The sequence below is a fragment of the Trachypithecus francoisi genome, unplaced genomic scaffold, assembly GCF_009764315.1.
Source record: "Trachypithecus francoisi isolate TF-2019V2 unplaced genomic scaffold, Tfra_2.0 Lachesis_group20, whole genome shotgun sequence".
NCBI classification, from domain to species: Eukaryota; Metazoa; Chordata; class Mammalia; order Primates; family Cercopithecidae; genus Trachypithecus; species Trachypithecus francoisi.
The window spans coordinates 71,938,983-71,956,489 of NW_022681466.1; the positions used below are offsets into that span (position 1 = coordinate 71,938,983).

The following is a 17,507-nucleotide window of genomic DNA, read 5'->3' on the forward strand; positions in this document are numbered from 1 at the left end:
CCTAGAGTAGCCTCATTTTTCTTTTTCTTTTTCTTTTTTTTTTTGAGATGGAGTCTCGCTCTGTCGCCCAGGCTGGAGTGCAGTGGCCGGATCACAGCTCACTGCAAGCTCCGCCTCCCGGGTTGAGGCCATTCTCCTGCCTCAGCCTCCTGAGTAGCTGGGACTACAGGTGCGTCCCACCATGCCCGGCTAGTTTTTTGTATTTTTTTAGTAGAGACGGGGTTTCACCATGTTAGCCAGGATGGTCTCAATCTCCTGACCTTGTGATCCGCCCATCTCAGCCTCCCAAAGTGCTGGGATTACAGGTTTGAGCCACCGCGCCCGGCCCATTTTTCTTTTAATTAATTAAAATAATTTTTTTTTTTTTTTGTAGAGACGGGATTTCACTATTATGCCCAGGCTGGTCTTGAATTCCTAGCCTCAAGTAATCCTTCCACCTCGGCCTCCTAAAATGCTGGGATTACAGGCACAAGCCATCCTGCCCAACCCTACTAGCTCATGTTTTTAAATCGCTGAATTATGTTTCATCGTATGAATATATGGTACCATATTTTGTTTATTCACTTGATGGACATCTTGGTTGCTTCCAAGTTTTTGCAACTATGAATAAATATTTAGTCAACATGAGGGTGCCGGTTCTTGAACAGAGATAACTGTTCAGTTCATTTGCATAAACGGTCAGTTCATTTGCATATATCAAGGAATGTGCTTGCTGGATCCTTCGGTAAGAGTATAGTCAACTTTGTAACAAAATACCTTCCCAAGTGGCTGTACTAGTGTTTTGTTTTTGGAACGGATTCTTGCTCTGTCACCCAGGCTGGAGCTGAGTGTGGTTGTCCAGTCACTGCTCCCTGCCGCCTCGAGCTCCGGGGCTCAAGCCATCCTCCCATCTCAGCCTCCCAAGGAGCTGGGACTGTGGGCATGTGCCCTCCCGCCTGGCTAAACATGTTTTTATTTTTCGTAGATACGGAGTCCCACTGTGCCGCCCGGGTTGGCTGTGCCGTTTTGCAGTGTTTTGAGGGTTCCTGTTGCCGCACATCCTCACCAGCATTTGGTGGTGTCAGTGTCACCAGCATTTGGTGGTGTCATTGTCACCAGCATTTGGTGGTGTCAGTGTCACCAGCATTTGGTGATGTCATTGTTTTGAATCTGGGCTGTTCTAATAGGTGTGTAGTAGTATCTTGTTTTAATTTGCAATTCTCTAATTACCTATCATGTTGGGCATCTTTTCATTGGCTTGTTTGCCGTGTGTATATCCTCAGTGAAGTGTCTGTTGTTTGTTTTCTTATTTTTGACAAAATAGTGTTTTTCTATTTAGAATCTTATCTGTTGTCTCTGACTTACCTGAAAGGAGAAGGAAAAAAGATTATGTGTGTACAGGGGATGGCTATGAAATGGTGCGGCTGTGTCCCCACCCAAATCTCATCTTGCACTCCCACCTGTTGTGGCAGGGACCCGGTGGGAGGTCACTGAATCACGGGAGCAGGTCGTTCCCGTGCTGTTCTCGTGATAGTCAGTCAGTCTCACGAGAGCCGATGGTTCTATAGGGGGGAATTTCCCTGCGCGAGCTCCCTCTTTTCCTGCCGCCATCCACGTAAGATGTGACTTGCTCCTCCTTGTCTTCCACCACGGTTGTGAGGCTTCCGCAGCCACGTGGAACTGTAAGTCCATTAAACCTCTTTCTTTGGTAAATTGCCCAGTCTCGGGTAGGCCTTAGCAGCAGCATGAAAACGGACTAATACAACTGCGATGGGGAAAGGCCCTAAACACACATCGTTCTGTCCAGCACAGAGTACCATGAAGTGTGAGAAGTTGGACTATGCTTGTGGTTAAGAGCTTATCCTTGGAGTTCAAATCCTGGACCTTTGTCACTTACCAGCTGTCATTCACCTCTCTGAGCCTCAGTTTGCTCACCTGTACAATGGGGGTGTTAAAACCTGGCTCACAGGGTTGCTTCGAAAGATAAAGGAGACGATTCCATAAAGCACTTGGCACTAAGCCTGGCAAATGGTAAGCCCTCAATGGTGGTTCTCCTAACTGGTCATTGACACACAAACCTTTCACCTCCCCCGTGTGACATTTTGTGTTTCCCTTATGTCCTGGTCTTTGAGACTCAGAGCGCACTAGCATCCCATGTGTCCTTACAGTGCAAAGTCAGTGTGTGTGTGCAGACGGGGAGCACGCATGCCCCAGCGGGGTGTGTGCAGACGGGGAGCACGCATGCCCCAGCGGTGTGTGTGCAGACGGGGAGCACGCATGCCCCAGCGGGGTGTGTGCAGACGGGGAGCACGCATGCCCCAGCGGGGTGTGCACGCAGATGGGGAGCACGCATGCCCCAGCGGGGTGTGTGCAGACGGGGAGCACGCATGTCCCAGCGGGGTGTGTGCAGATGGGGAGCACGCATGCCCCAGCAGGGTGTGCATGCAGATGGGGAGCACGCATGCCCCAGCAGGCACCCACTTCTCAGCCTCAGGGCACTGCTCCTGGCCCCTCTCACTTGCCCCAGGACTCAGTTCTGTAGCCAGTCCTGGGTGGCTGTTTCTCTTTCCCCAAGTCTGGCTATACAGGTGTAGAAACCCCAGTGATCCCCCTTCCAGCTTCTCTGAGCACAAACCCCTGGTGGGTTTGTTTGAGGAAGTTTCTGCTAATGGCAATGAGAAGTTAGAGAGGTGGGAAAGTGATCAGGCAGACGGAGTCCTCACAGCAGTGGCTGTAGACTTGGCAGCTATTGGCACCTTTGCGGTTGGGATTTAGGGTGTTGTGCTTGTTTGTTTGCCTTTGAGACAGAGACTCACTCTGTTGTCCAACCTGGAGTGCAGTGGTACGATCACAGCTCTCTGCAGCCTTAACCTCCCTAGGCTCAGGTGACCCTCCTACCTCAGCCTCCCAAGTAGCTGGGATTACAGGTGCATGGCACTGAGCCCAGCTAATTTTTTCTTTGTGTGCGTGTTTTTTGTTGTTGTTTTTGTTTTTGTTTTTATTTTTTTTATTTTTCCAGAGACAAGGTTTCACCATGTTGCCCAGGCTGGTTTCAAACTCCTGGGCTCAATGGATCCTCCTTCCTTGGCCTCCCAAAATGCTGGGACTACAGACTAGGATGGTTTTTGATATGGCCTCACCAAAGGTCTCCTGCCTCTCTCAGCAAGGCCACGTGGCTTTTCCCCTCATGCTGATTCCTCTTCCCAGTAGATACACTTTCTATTCATCAGGCCTCCTGCCCAGATGTGAGCCCCTCTGGGCATTTCCCACAATACAGAAGAGGTGAGGGTAGTGATGATTGATGGTGACAATGCCTGGTGGTGGTGAATATGATGATGGTGACAGTGATGGTGATGATAGTGATGACTGTGATGGTGATTGACAATGATGGAGATGATGATGAGGGTGATGATAGTGGTATTGGTGATGGTGGTGACAGAGATGACAGTGATGGTGATGGTAATGATGATGTCTGATGGTGATGATGACTGATGGAGGTGAATATGATGATGATGGTGGCACTGATGGTGATAGCGATGATGGTGTTGGTGATGATGACACTGATGGTGGTGATGATGTGGATGATGATAATAATGTCTGATGGTGGTGATGGTGATGATGACTGATGGTGATGATGGTGAATTTGATGGTGATGATGACAGTGATGGTGATGATGGTGATGGTGCTGATGGTGGTGAATATGATGTTGGTGACAGTGATGGTGATGATGGTGATGATGGTGAGGGTGATGATAGTGGTATTGGTGACGATGATGGTGATGATGGTGGTGACAGAGATGACAGTGATGGTGATGGTGGTGATGGTGATGATAACTGATGATGTCAGGAGGTGAATATGATGATGGTGACAGTGATGGTGATGATGGTGATGGTGGTGAATATGATGCTGGTGACAGTGATGGTGATGGGGTGATGATGGTGATGACAGTGATGATGACAATGTCTGATGGTGGTGATGGTGTTGATGACTGATGATGTCAGGAGGTGAATATGATGGTGGTGACAGTGATGGTGATGATGGTGATGGTGCTGATGGTGGTGAATATGATGTTGGTGACAGTGATGGTGATGGGGTGATGATGGTGGTGATGATGGTGATGATGACAGTGATGGTGATGGTGGTGATGGTGATGATGACTGATGATGTCAGGAGGTGAATATGATGGTGGTGACAGTGATGGTGATGATGGTGATGGTGCTGATGGTGGTGAATATGATGTTGGTGACAGTGATGGTGATGGGGTGATGATGGTGATGATGGTGAGGGTGATGATAGTGGTATTGGTGATGATGATGGTAATAATGCTGCTGCTGACGATGGTGGTGACAGAGATGACAGTGATGGTGGTGGTAATGATGATGACTGATGGTGATGATGGTAAATATCATGATGATGATGATGTTGATGATGATGACTGATGGTAATGATAGTGATGGTGGTGATGATGGTGAGGGTGATGATAGTGGTGTTGGTGATGATGGTGGTGATGATGGTGGTGACAGATGATAGTGATGGTGATGGTAATGGTGATGATGGTAATGATGGTGATGATGGTGATGATGGTGAGGGTGATGATGGTGGTATTGGTGACGATGATGGTGGTGACAGAGATGACAGTGATGGTGATGGTAATGGTAATGATGGTGATGATGGTGATGATGGTGAGGGTGATGATAGTGGTATTGGTGACGATGATGGTGGTGACAGAGATGACAGTGATGGTGATGGTAATGATGATGATGGTGATGATGAGGACAGCCATGATGGCCCTACCCTGAGAGTGCACACTGTGACAGGCTTTGTGCTGGTTGTGTTACCTGCACTACCTCTATCAGGTTTTCTCAACTCAAGTGCTTTGGTGTTTGCTGGATAACTCTGTCATGGGGGCTGGTTTGTGCCTCAGGGATGTTTAGCAGCATTCCTGGCCTCTACCCACTGGATGGATAGTGGTTAGTAGCACCCCCTACTATGTCTCCAGATATTTCCAAAAGTCTCTTGGGGGACAAAACCACTCTGATTCAGAACCACCGATTGAATTTATTCTTCCCAATAGCCCCAGGAGGCAGCTACTTGTTTATGGATGATGCACCTAAGGCTTAGAGAAATGAAGGAAGTTGCCCAAGGTCACCAAGCTCATAATTCACAGAGCCAGAATGCAAACCTCAGATACGTGATCCTGAGCCTGGACCTGTAACCACTGCCCTTTGTCACCTGGCAGAAGAAGAGAATTCGTCAGCCTGCTCGTGGGGCTACCAGGAGTGTGTGACTGGGTTGAACGCCTGCTTGGTCAGCCCCAGCATCCTTTGCCAGGTTCATTTGGAGTTAATAAAAACAGTGGCTCTGCTCATTTTCTGACTCGCTTTGAACTCAGAGAGCTGAATGTGTTAAAGTAGAGACTGTCTCCACAGTCCCCAGTCCTGTGCCACGATAGGGAAGTCCTGCATCTTCTCCTTCCTTCAGGAAGCCGTGTCACCTGGTGTGTCACCTGTGGACACCTGTGGGGAGCAGGAACAGGCATGGATGTGTTTTTTTGCGAGTGGGAGCTCCCAAGGTCCTCATCTGTGTTCTCCTAATGTTGTGAACCTGGTTTTTATGGGTTGAATACCCAAGTGATCTACTTGTACTTTTACTTTTATAATAATTTGTTATGAATAATTAAAAACATGCAGCAAAGTGGAACAAATGTTATCGTGAAACTTACATGCGTGACCTTCGGATTCCATCGCTGACAATTTCCTTTATCTGTTGTGGTGTTTCTTGTTTTTTTTTTTTTTTTTGAGACGGAGTCTCGCTCTGTTGCCCAGGCTGGAGTGCAGTGGCCGGATCTCAGCTCACTGCAAGCTCCGCCTCCCAGGTTTACGCCATTCTCCTGCCTCAGCCTCCCGAGTAGCTGGGACTACACACGCCCGCCACCTCGCCCGGCTAGTTTTTTATATTTTTTAGTAGAGATGGGGTTTCACCGGGTTAGCCAGGATGGTCTCCATCTCCTGACCTCGTGATCCGCCCACCTCGGCCTCCCAAAGTGCTGGGATTACAGGCTTGAGCCACCGCGCCTGGCCTGTTTCTTGTTTTTGGAACCCAGATTAGCATCACGTCTGGCTGGTTGGTCAATGAGACACTATAAATTCTCTATGAGGAGAAGAAATTCATAACATACCCAGTGGACATGAGGCAAAGATGGTCTTCATTCACCAGAGTAATGGGGGAGGGCATGGATGACCTTCTAATCACCATCACCAATCATCACCACAAACAAACCCCGTTCCCTTTTGCTGTCGCCCTTCCCCGACCCCAAGAAGCCCTAGGCAACCACTAATCTACTTTCTGTCTCTATACATTTGTCTGTTGTGAACATTTTACGTAAATGGAATCATATAATATGTGGTCTTTTGTGACTGGCTTCTTTTAGCAGATTTTCAAGGTTTGTCTGTGTTGTAGCCGGAATTGATACTTCATTTCTTTTTATAGCCAAATAATATTCCTTTGTTTGGATACATCATATTTTGTTTGTCCTTTTTCCAGTTGATGGACATTTGTGTTGTTTCCCATTTTGGCTATTTTGAATGGTGCTGCTATGAACACTGGTGTACAGGTTTTTATTTGGACATCTGCTTTCAATTGTTTTGGGTCTATGCCTGGGAGCGGAATTGTTGAGTCAGATGATAATTCTGTGTTGACTTGTTGAGGAACTGCCCAACTATCTTCCGTAGTGGCTGCACCATTTTCCATTCCCACCAACAAGGCACAAGTGTGCCAGTTCCTCCCCATCCTCACGAACACTTGTTATTTTTCATATTTTTTCGTATAGCCATCCTAGTGGATGTGAAGTGGTATCTCATGGTGGTTTTGATTTGTATTTTCCTGATGGTTAATGATGTTGAGTCTTTTTTCAGGTGATTTTTGGGCATTTGCGTATCTTCTTTGGGGAAATGTCTTTTCAAATCCTTTGCCGGTGTTTAAATGGAATTGTCATTTTGTTGTTGACTTGTGAGAGTTATTTATATAGTCTAGATACTAGACCCTTATCAGATACGTGGTTTGCAAATATCTTCTCTCATTCTATGGGCCGTCTTTTCACCTTGTTTATAGTATCCGTTGATGAAAGTATGGTAACGTCAGCCAGGCACCGTGGTGTATGCCTGTCATCTGAGCAACCTGGGGGCCGAGGTGGGAGGACCACTTGAGCCCAGGAGTTTGAGATGAACCTAAACAACATGGCAAGACCCCTGTCTCAAAAAAATTATGATAAAAAGTCCAATTGGTCTCTTTTTTCTTTTGTCATGTATGGTGTTATCTAAGAAATCATAAGCAAATCTTAGATGACACCAAAATATAGATGACACCTATCTAAGAAATCATTGCCAAATCTGAAGTCATGAAAATTTACCCCAACATTCCTTGCAAGAATTTCATAGTTTTAGCTCTTGTTTTAGGTTTGATCTGTTTGAGTTAAATTTGACAATGGTGTGTGACCTCAGGGTCCACATCATCCTTCTGCACGTGGCTCTCCTCTCGTCCCAGCAGATGTTGAAAAGACTGTTCTTTCCCCGTGGTATGGTCTCAGCACCCTTGTGGAAATTCAGTTGAGCACTGATGTATGGGTTTATTTCCAGGCTCTCAGTTCTGTTCTAGTGCCACATGTTGTCAATACCATCTGGGCAGGAGGCACCCTGCTCTCAGGGAGTGTTTGGTCCAGTAGGAGAGGTCAGACACGTTCACCAGAAACTGGGAAGTTCTGGGAAGAGGTAAACACAATGTGCTTATGAGGACGAGGCAGCGCTTGCTTTAGCCCGGGGCAGTGAGTGCCGATGTGGGGAGGCCTGGGTGGGGGGCAGTGAGTGAGGATGTGGGGAGGCCTGGGTGGGGACAGTGAGTGTGGATGTTTGGAGGCCTGGGTCCAGGACAGTGAGTGTGGATGGGGGGAGGCCAGGGCGGGGGTGAGTGTGGATGGGGGGAGGCTGGGTGGGGGTGAGTGTGGGTGGGGGGAGGCCTGGGTGGGGGTGAGTGTGGATGGGGGGAGGCCTGGGTGGGGGCAGTGAGTGAGGATGTGGGGAGGCCTGGGTGGGGACAGTGAGTGTGGATGGGGGGAGGCCTGGGTGGGGGCAGTGAGTGAGGATGTGGGGAGGCCTGGGTCCAGGACAGTGAGTGTGGATGGGGGGAGGCCTGGGTGGGGGTGAGTGTGGATGGGGGGAGCCTGGGTGGGGGCAGTGAGCGTGGAGTGTGGGGAGACCTGGGCCTGGGGATGAGGAATGATACCAGGTGTTCGTTTGTCTGGAGACAAATTTGGCAAGGCAGGGTGGAGCCTGTGGATGGCCGTGAACTCCCGGATGAGGACCCTGGGCTTGATTTTGAGGTGTCTGGGTGGAGCAGGGCCTTTGGAGAGCCTATCTGATGGCAGGATTGGGTGGGTCTGAGCTGAGGAGCCTGGAGCCGGGGGACCCCTTAGGACTGTGGGGTGACTGAGGAGGTTTGGGTGACACCTGGTGCAGGCTGTGGGTCTGGTGGGGAGCAGGGGCTGTCTTTGAAAATGCCCCAGGCCTCCCACACCAGCTCCTTTGTGCCTCTCTGCTCTGAGGGCCTAGGGTGGGATAACAGCGGTGCTGGAGGCTGGTGACCGAGGTCCCACAGGCCTCGCACCTCTCATCGCAGCCCCTGCCTGCTCTGGGAAACAGCCAGCCCATCTCCTCTGCAGTCCCCTTCAGGCTGCCCCGGCCCAGTTCTTCTCAGAACTCCTGTTTGGCCAATTACTGCACAACTCAGTTTCTGGGAACTGCTTGCTCCCAGCTGCTGGGTGCAGGGCAGGTGCTCGGAGAATACCCTGGCTTATTGCTTTTGTTGGGCACCTGCAGCCCAGTGCCTTGGGAGGCGGAGGGGGATAGAAGGGACCTGGGCTCAGCCCAGCTCCGTTGGGCCAAACCAGGCACCTGGTGCCGGCTTGCGGGGCCTTGGGCAAGTGGCTGCACCTCTCGAGCTGGTTTCTTCTTTTCTGGAAGGAGTGATGGTCGCGTCTGGGGCTTGTGATGATTCCACTTGGCCGGCCAGTGGCGGCACCTGGCAGGTGGGCAGCACCCACGGCTTCCCCCTCTCCCAGTGTGGTAGCACAGGGTCAGGTTGAGCATGTGTAGGGACGTTTGTTAACTTGAGGGCTCCTCCTAGAAGCCCTGAAAACTCCTAGCTAAGTGCCAGTGCTTCTGTCTGAGCCTTTCCCTGCCCGTCTTCTCTGTCCCAAGCCATGTTCTGGGCCCCCCACTGTTGCCTGAGCCCTCAGCTGGCCCCGTTATGGGCACCCTTACTTATCTGGAGTCTTAGCGTCTGCCAGGAGAATGGGGAGTGTGCAGAGAACCAGACAGCTGGTTCCCAAGCAGGGCAGTGCCTAACCCTGGAGTTGCAACAGAGAAACGTCTGTTTGTGTTTCTGTGAGTAAGAGGAGACAGCTGGGCCCACAGATAGCCGGCGAGGTCAGCCAGGAATGGCCTTGGCTGTAAGTAAACCCTGGCTCTGGTGAGGTGGGGCCAGGAAGGCTGGAGAAGTACTGGGCAGGACCCGCGGAGGGGCCACCTGGGAGCTGGAGTCTGGGCTGGGCTGTGCAGAGGCCGCTGGGGGAGGCAGGGGTGTGGGACGCTGCTCCCCAGGACCTGGAGCACCGCCCTCAGCACACCCGAGGACTCCGCACACCCGAGGACTGGGACTTTTCCAGGCAGGTGAGGAGCGGTGGGCCTTCTTTTTCCCCAGAAGCTTCTCTGCTTCATGGAGAGGTTTCTCTCGGGCTCCTTCAACAAGCAGCTCCCAGGTGGGAGCTGAAATCAGGTTTCCTCTGCAAAGATTCTGCCTGCCTGGGACTTTCCAGACCCACATAAATCACGTAAACAGAAGCAGGCCTGCATTTCTGCATTCAAAGACAAATAGCATGAATACTCGACACTGCCCGTCCCAAGCCCGGTGCCCCGCACGCAGCCTGGGAGGACTTGGGCGTGTTCTGGGCAGAGAGAGCCCAGGGGCCACGGGGTACCTACGTATTATTCTGGTCACCTTTACACTAAGTTTGAATTTCATTTTCTCCTCTCTTTCTCTCTCTCTCTCTCTCGTTACCTGTTTTTTTTTTTTTTTTTTTTGAGACAGCGTCTTGCTCTGTTACCCAGGCTGGAGTGCAGTGGCGCGATCACGGCTCACTGCAGCCTCCATCTCCTGGGCTCAAGTGATCCTTCTGCTCAGCCTCCTGAGTATCTGAGACTACAGGTGCATGCCACCATGCCCGGCTAATTTCTAAATTTTTTGTAGAGACGTGGCCTTGCTCTGTTGCCCAGGCTGGTCTTGAACTCCTGGGCTCAAAAAGTCCTCCCACCTTGGCTTCCCAGAAAGCTAGGATCACAGGTGTGAGCCACCATGCCCAGCCTGGTTACCCTGCTGTTGCTGCCTTCAGCTCCGTGATTACCTTGATACAGAAATTCTAGCTACCGTGTTTTAGGCCTTTCAGAAAAGACAAATGCAAGCTATGCCTCTGGGGACACGTAGGCAGAGCTGTGGCTGTTAAAATCTGAGGGCTGGCACTTGAGATGGGGGAGAAGTAGGTTATTTCACATACCATTTGGGTTGGAGGCTTTGCAGAGCGTGTCTGCCTGGGAAGGAGAACAGTAACAGTTGGATAAAGAGACAAGTAGGGATTTGGGGTCCACTGGAGGGGGAGATGCCTGTCATTAAAGATGTCCAAGGATTTACTTTCCGAGGTTAAAAAAGACCCACAGGATTCAGTGAAACCTCCTACGTGTGCCCCATGCCAGGCCTTGCGGGGTACAAACGAGAACACCCCGCCCGGCCCTCGAACAGCGAGACCGAGCTGCTGGGTAAGGACCTGGTGCCTCGTCAGCACCCAGAGCGTGTTTGTTGGACGAGGCCAAGGAAACTGAAAGGTGCTGTTGTTGGTCCTGCTGAGGACAGGAGCAGATGCTTAGCTCTGTGACCAAGTGGGGCGGCCCCCGGACGGGGTCTTGGGTAGCATGTCCAGGATCGCTGCTCCTCAAAGAGCACAGACAGGAAAGGCTGCGGGAGTCTCAGCAGGGGCTGGAGGGTCCGTCGAGAGCCCAGGTGTGGCAGGGAGAAAGAGGCAGGTGAAGGAGGTGACGGGTTCACACTGTTGGGCCTTAAATTTCAGGCCAGCGAGGCTGGACCTTATTCTGTGAGGCGGTTTTTAAGACAAAATTTTATTGGTGGGCTGGGCGTGGTGGCGTACTCCCATAGTCCCAGCTACGTGGGAGGCTGAGGCAGGAGGATCGTTTGAGACCAGCCTGGACAACAGAGCAAGACCCTGTCTCTACCAAAAAATTAAAAAATTAGCCAGGCGTGTTGTTCTAGCGACTTGGGATGCTGACGCAAGGACCACTTGAGCCCAGGAGTTGGAGTCTGCAGTGAGCTACGGCTGTGCCACTGCACTCCAGCCTGGGCAACAGAGCAAGACCCTGTCTCAGAAAGAATTATTGGTGCCTAACCGATTACACAGTTCCAGTGAGTGGCAAACTCTTGATGGTTATAGTTCCCTGAAGGAGTACTGGACACTCACCGTGTCTGGACATCAGGGTAACGGGTGAAGACCCCTAGGATGCAGGCAGAATGAAGTGCCGATGGGCGGGAGGTGGGCTCAATCGGAACAGGGGCCAGATGTGGGGGGAGCCAGAGAGTTCCCAGGGGAGGTGGTGCTGGGCCACCCCCAGGTGGGGGAGGTAGACAGCGTGAACAAAGGCATCCAGGTGAGAGGGTGCCGGACACAAGGCTGGGCAGCTGGGGCACATCAAGGTCCTGGCGGCTGGAGCGCCGGTTTTGCAGAGGGGTGAGGTGGCTGCTAGAATGGAAGGGTGGTTTGTGCCAGATCATGGATGCCCTTGAGGGCGGCTTGGGCTTTTTTCCTTGGTTGTGGGAGCCACTGAAGGTGTTTGAGTGAGGGAGTCACACAGCCTGACCCAGGCTGTAAGGATGACCTCTGGCTGCACGTGAAGAGGGGCAGCGGGAGCCCCAGCAGATTCCAAGGCAGATGAGGAAGACTTGCCCCTGTCTGTGCAAAGAGGAGGAGCGTCGGAGCTGGGAGGAGGAGGAGCCGCCGGGAGGAAGGGAGCCAGCGGGAGAGGGGGGGCCGCTGGGAGGAGAGGGGGGCCACCCGGAGGAGCGTCAGAGCTGGAGGAGGGGAGCCGCCGGGAGGAGGGGGGCCGCTGGAGAGAGCGTCGGAGCTGGGGGGGGGGAGGCGCCGGGAGGAGGGGGAGGTGCCCGGAGGAGGGGGGGCCACTGGGAGGAGGGGAGCCGCCGGGAGGAGGGGGAGGCGCCGGGAGCAGGCAGGCCTGGCAGGGAGCCCCGGGATGGGGGAGTTTGAAGGGTGTTTGTGTCAGACACTGGTGTCCCCAGGGCTCCTGTTTCAACTCCAGAATCCTCTCGAACGTGCTCGGTGCATCATCAGCCTGCGATGTCTCCGAGTAAGTGGTTCCTTTGGGGTTTAGACAGGCCTTTGAGGCTCCCTCTCTGAGTCTTTCATCCTCCCAAGGCGGCCTGACAGGTGGAGGAAGTGTTGGTGTCTGGGGTCACCTTGTCTTGCTGTTCTCCTCATGTTTCCCGTATCGTAGTAACAGAGCAGATGTCAGGGCTGTTGCTAAGGGTTCCCTGGGATATTAATACCTTGGTGTTGAACGGAGGCTCCCACACGGTGTCTTCGAGGCCTGGGGACACACCGGCTTGGTGGCAAGTATTCTTTTATATTCGTCCCGGCTTCTTTTCCCTCCTTTAAACCCATCTCCTCCCTGTCGCCCCGGCCTAGGCACAGCACCCTGGCGGGATGGCAAACTCCCTCCCTCCATGCTGGGGCAGACCTGACTGACAGATCACAGCATCCTTTCCCATGGAGGCTGGAGGCCGCCTCCAACCCCTTTTCAACCCAGCCCTCTGGGCGCCAGATTTAGCATTTGGGATGAAGCGTCTCTTCCAGCCCTGCAGAGGCTCCAGGCCCTCTCCATGGGGTACCTCCTGTGGCACCGGCCACCTGCGAAGGCTCCAGGCCCTCTCTGCGGGTACTTCCTCTGGTACCTGGGAGGGGTGGGGAATAGTTTGAATATCAAACTATTCAGAGTTTGATTTTCCACACATGGAAAATCAAACTCTGAATAGTTGTGGACACTGAGGTCAGGGTTGGGATTTTATCTGCCAGGTGCCATTTTTATCCGTTGTCTATCGCTGCGGTGACACTGCGTGACAAGCACACCTGCCCAAACCTGGGGTTTTACAGCCACCGTTTATTACGCCTCCTCGGTCTGTGGGCTGGCCGGGTAGCTCTGCCGCTCTTGGCTCAGAGGGCAGCAGCCGCCCCGGTGTGGAAGACGCACCTGAGCCCTCTTTCTGTGGCCAACAGGAACTGGCGTCCTGCAGCGGCTGGTGGCTCGTGTTGGCCTTTGCGTGGGGGTGTCCCTCCTAGGCACAGCGGCTTCCCTCAGCCCCTCCGCCCGCCACCTCTTTCCCACTGTGCGCCCTGCATCATTTCCTTCATTCTCTCCGTGGAGACGGTCTGTGCCAGACACCTGCGCCCTCATCCCCGGGTCTCCTCTGCCACAGTCGCCCCAGAGTCACGGCGTGGCCGTGCTTGTGGGAATGCGTTTCTCTGGGGGTCTCTCATGCGCGTGACTTCGAGGCAGACCCCAGCCAAGCAAATCCGCTGGTGTCAGGAGCTGGAGTCTGCTGCCCACTCTCACCATGGTGGGACCCTGTGGCTGGATGAAAGCACACTCCTTCCTGCCACACCGAGGGAGTGTGAAGGCTCAGTGACATCTGAACATGTCCGTGAAACGAGATCGAGGAGGTGAAAATGCCAGGGTGTAAGGTGGGGAGTGACCACAGCCTGGGGTCAGGTGTGGGGAGAAGCCGCACTTGGTGGGATGGTCGCCCCGTCCCTGTCCCTGTTCCGCCGCAGCGGACGCGCTGGGGACTCCGTGGGTGTTTCCCAGGCTTCTTGGAGGCAGGTGGTTTTGCCTCCGGATATGTTTTCAGTCTGGTGTGTTAGAGACTGACACTGCAGGCGGCTGGTGTTTTCTCACTGTGCTGTGGCTGTGGCGGGTTTTGGAAGGTCAGGGTTGAGCCGCAGTTTTCCTGGAGCGATGACTATTCACACTGTTTCCTAGTGCGTACGAGAATGAGCTCCCGAGGCACGTTTACGGGACCCACAGGCAGGCGGAGAACAGTCGCTGGAGGAGGGTCACGTGACCGGCCCCAGCCACTGGGTCGCTCGGGGCTCTCAAGCCGGTGCTGGCTTTGCCAGCTTCTGAGCCCACAACTGCTGCTGAGGAGATAGACAGCTTCTTGTCAGTAGATGCAACTGTTGGCGAAGAAGAGACTTTTTTGTTTATTTTTGTTTATTTTTTTTTTGTGAATAGAGGATTGTGACTTTATTGAAACCATCTAATTGGAGAGCCCCAGATTAGGCTCCCAAGACGCGGCGGCCGCCAGCAGAATTTTTGTGGTGGACAATTCTAGGTGCACTTTGGAGAGGGCAAGCAGGAGGCCTGCCGCTGGCAACTCTGAGTGGCTGTGAACGTGGCTGTGGAAAACGTATCTCCAAAAATACACTTAAAAAGTGTACGAGGAAAATTGCAAACAATCCATGTGCTCCCCACAGGAAGGTGGTAAAGCCTATCGTATTCAGAATACTAAGTTACCGCTTAAAATCCTATTGTTAAAGAACTTTCATAATGTGGGAAAAGTACAATGTGGTTAAAAAAACCAGCAAGCAGTGTATGTAGTAAGAACCCAGTTTTATTTAAGATTTGCACATAATGCCTAGGAAAGGTTGGAAGGTGCTACATTAAGGTGTTAAGAGTCGCCATGGGGGTGGCTGGCGCCTGAATTTAAGGTGTTTTCCTTTTGGGATGAATATCCCACAGCCCCCAGGAGCGACCACATGAGGCTGCATAATGGCTGTGGCTGTGGCTGCAGCCTCTGTCTGCAGTGACTAACACCCGGGGTGGTAAACTCTGAGGGCCGTCTCTGTGTCTGCAGTGATGTCTGCAGTGACTAACGCCCGGGGTGGTGAGCTCTCAACTTGAGAGAGAGAATTGCATCCTCCTGGAAGAAGGAGTTGTTTTTTACGGATCTGTCTCAGGAAGTTGCCTGGGGCTGATGAACCTCTGTCCCCTAGGAATTTTCTCAGGAAATTATCACCAGGCAACTCCTGTTCCCCTCCCTGTTCCCCTCGGGTCCTCCTAGTCCCGTTCTGCGGGGTTTTACAAGGGGCTCAGGAACATCTGCCTGCCGGACCTGCCGGCCTGAGTGCAGCCTCTGCTCAGCTTGTCACCTGGCAGGGTTGAGGTGGCACCAGGAGGTCTCATTTTCCCAGAGGAGGCTCTGGGGGCACCAGCCCTTAGCCAGGAGCGAGCCCAGCTGTCAGGTGGAGCTGCCGTGAGACCGACTACCCCGTGGGGAATCTTGAGGAACAAAAGGCTTATGAGTCAACACGTTGCAGAGCCTGGTTAGAGCCCGACTGTCTGCTCTGAACACGTCTGGGTTGTTTTCCGAATTCTTCCTTGTCTGGGAAAGGCCACATCTCTCTAATGAAATGCAGTTGAATAAATGGACATTCCCTGAACACCTACTTTGCAGCAGGCCCTGTGCTGGGCATCAGGGAGGGAGGGAGGGAGGAGGACATAGGGACCCTCTAGGGAGCCCACAGTCCAGCGGGGAAGGAGAAATGGAAATTTCGTGTTGATAGAACTGAAGACTTCGGGGCAGGCTCCTGGGAGGAATGTCCACCCTCCCCATGATGGGCTTGCCTTCCCCAGCCGCGGCCTTGGCCTGTGGGCTCATTGAACATGCTCGTGTACACACGCACACACACGCACAAACACCCTGCACACACGTGCCCTACACACACGCACACACGTGCACACATGCACACGCGTGCACACACACCCCCATACACGCACACACCCCCTACACACGCACACACACACATGCACACACACCCCCTACACATGCACACACACCCTACACACACACCCCCTACACACACGCGCACACACACCCTACACACAGCCTACACACACGCGCACACACACCCTACACACACACCCTACACGCACCCCCTATACACACGCACACACCCCCTACACACACATGCACACACACGCACACACCCCCTACACATGCACACACACACCCTACACACACACCCTACACACACCCCCTACACACACGTGCACACACACCCTACACACATGCACACACCCCCCCTACACACACCCTACACACGTGCACACACCCTACACACGCACACACACCCTGCACACACGTGCACACATGCACACATGCAACACACATGCAACACACGCACACACGCACATGCAACACACATACACGCACACACGCACATGCACACACACCCTGCACACGCGCACACACCCTGCACACGCACATGCAGCTCGCACACGCGCGTGCACACACACTACACACATGCACACACCCTACATACACACACCCTACACACGCGCACACATGCCCTGCACACACACGCACGCACGTGCACACACACCTACACACACGCACACACACCTCCTACACACGCGCACACACACACCCTGCACGCACGCACACACACGTGCACACATGCAACACACATGCAGACGCGCACATACCTTGCACACACACATGCAGCTTGCACACACACACACCTGCACACACACACGCACAGACATGCACGCGCGCGCACACACACCCCTTCTCCAGCCTCTTACCTGTCCCAGCGGGGAGTACCTCAGAGACAGACCTGGCCCTGGGGATCACGTCTCGTTTACTGAGGAAGTGGCCAGAGCTCCACCAGCCCTGTCCACCAAACCTCCTGCCTCTTCTCCCCTCAGAGCTCTGCCAGCCCTGTCCACAAAACCTCCTGCCTCTTCTCTCCCCAGAGCTCCGCCAGCCCTGTCCACAAGACCTCCTGCCCCTCCTCCCCTGGCCAATTCCATCCTCCCTCCCGAATTTGGGGGTTTGCCCTCCCTGCTTTTCCACTCACCTTCTATAAGGCCCTATTTTGTTCCCTCATCAGTTTAATTTTTGTTCAGGACAAATGGCTGTATATCAGTACCAGGGCACAGTCCCTGTTTAACGCATAAGGCACTGCTCTTAAGAGAGAAGGGTCAGACTCTTTGCCATCCATCCGAGCCCAGGAGGTGAGTGCTGGGTGGTGGTGAGCACAGTTTACTCACTGGTGAAGGGGGTGCCGGGTGCTGGGCATGGGGATTGGCTGGTGAGGCCCTTCGTGCCGAGTCAGGGAGCTGGCAGCCAGTGCAGGCTGAAGAGGTTTGGAGAATCGAAGCTGGCTGTGTGGGCAGTTTCCTAAAATGTGCCTCCTTGAGTTGCCCTTCCTCTCGCACCGTCTGTCCCGAGGTTTCTCTGTACCAGTGGAGGACAGCTGTGCCTTCTGAGGTGCCAGCCACGGCCAGGGTGGGGGTGCACAGCCGTCCCCGAGCCGGGGCCTGAATTCTCCTGGGTTCTCA

At 53.2% G+C, this 17,507-nt stretch overlaps 1 protein-coding gene across 18 annotated transcripts in view; it reads left to right on the forward strand.

Annotated features, from left to right (window-relative positions):
- Positions 1–17,507, forward strand: part of RPH3AL (rabphilin 3A like (without C2 domains)) — a 152,250-nt gene that overhangs the window by 30,098 nt on the left and 104,645 nt on the right. For 4 of the 18 annotated variants that reach the window (XM_033185241.1, XM_033185250.1, XM_033185254.1 and 1 more), the window contains exon 1: positions 9,502–9,701. The exons of 4 other annotated variants lie outside the window; for them this stretch is intronic. The gene's annotated coding sequence lies outside the window, so the exon portion shown is untranslated. 10 more of the 18 variants (XM_033185247.1, XM_033185248.1, XM_033185249.1 and 7 more) reach the window with 6 other exon arrangements.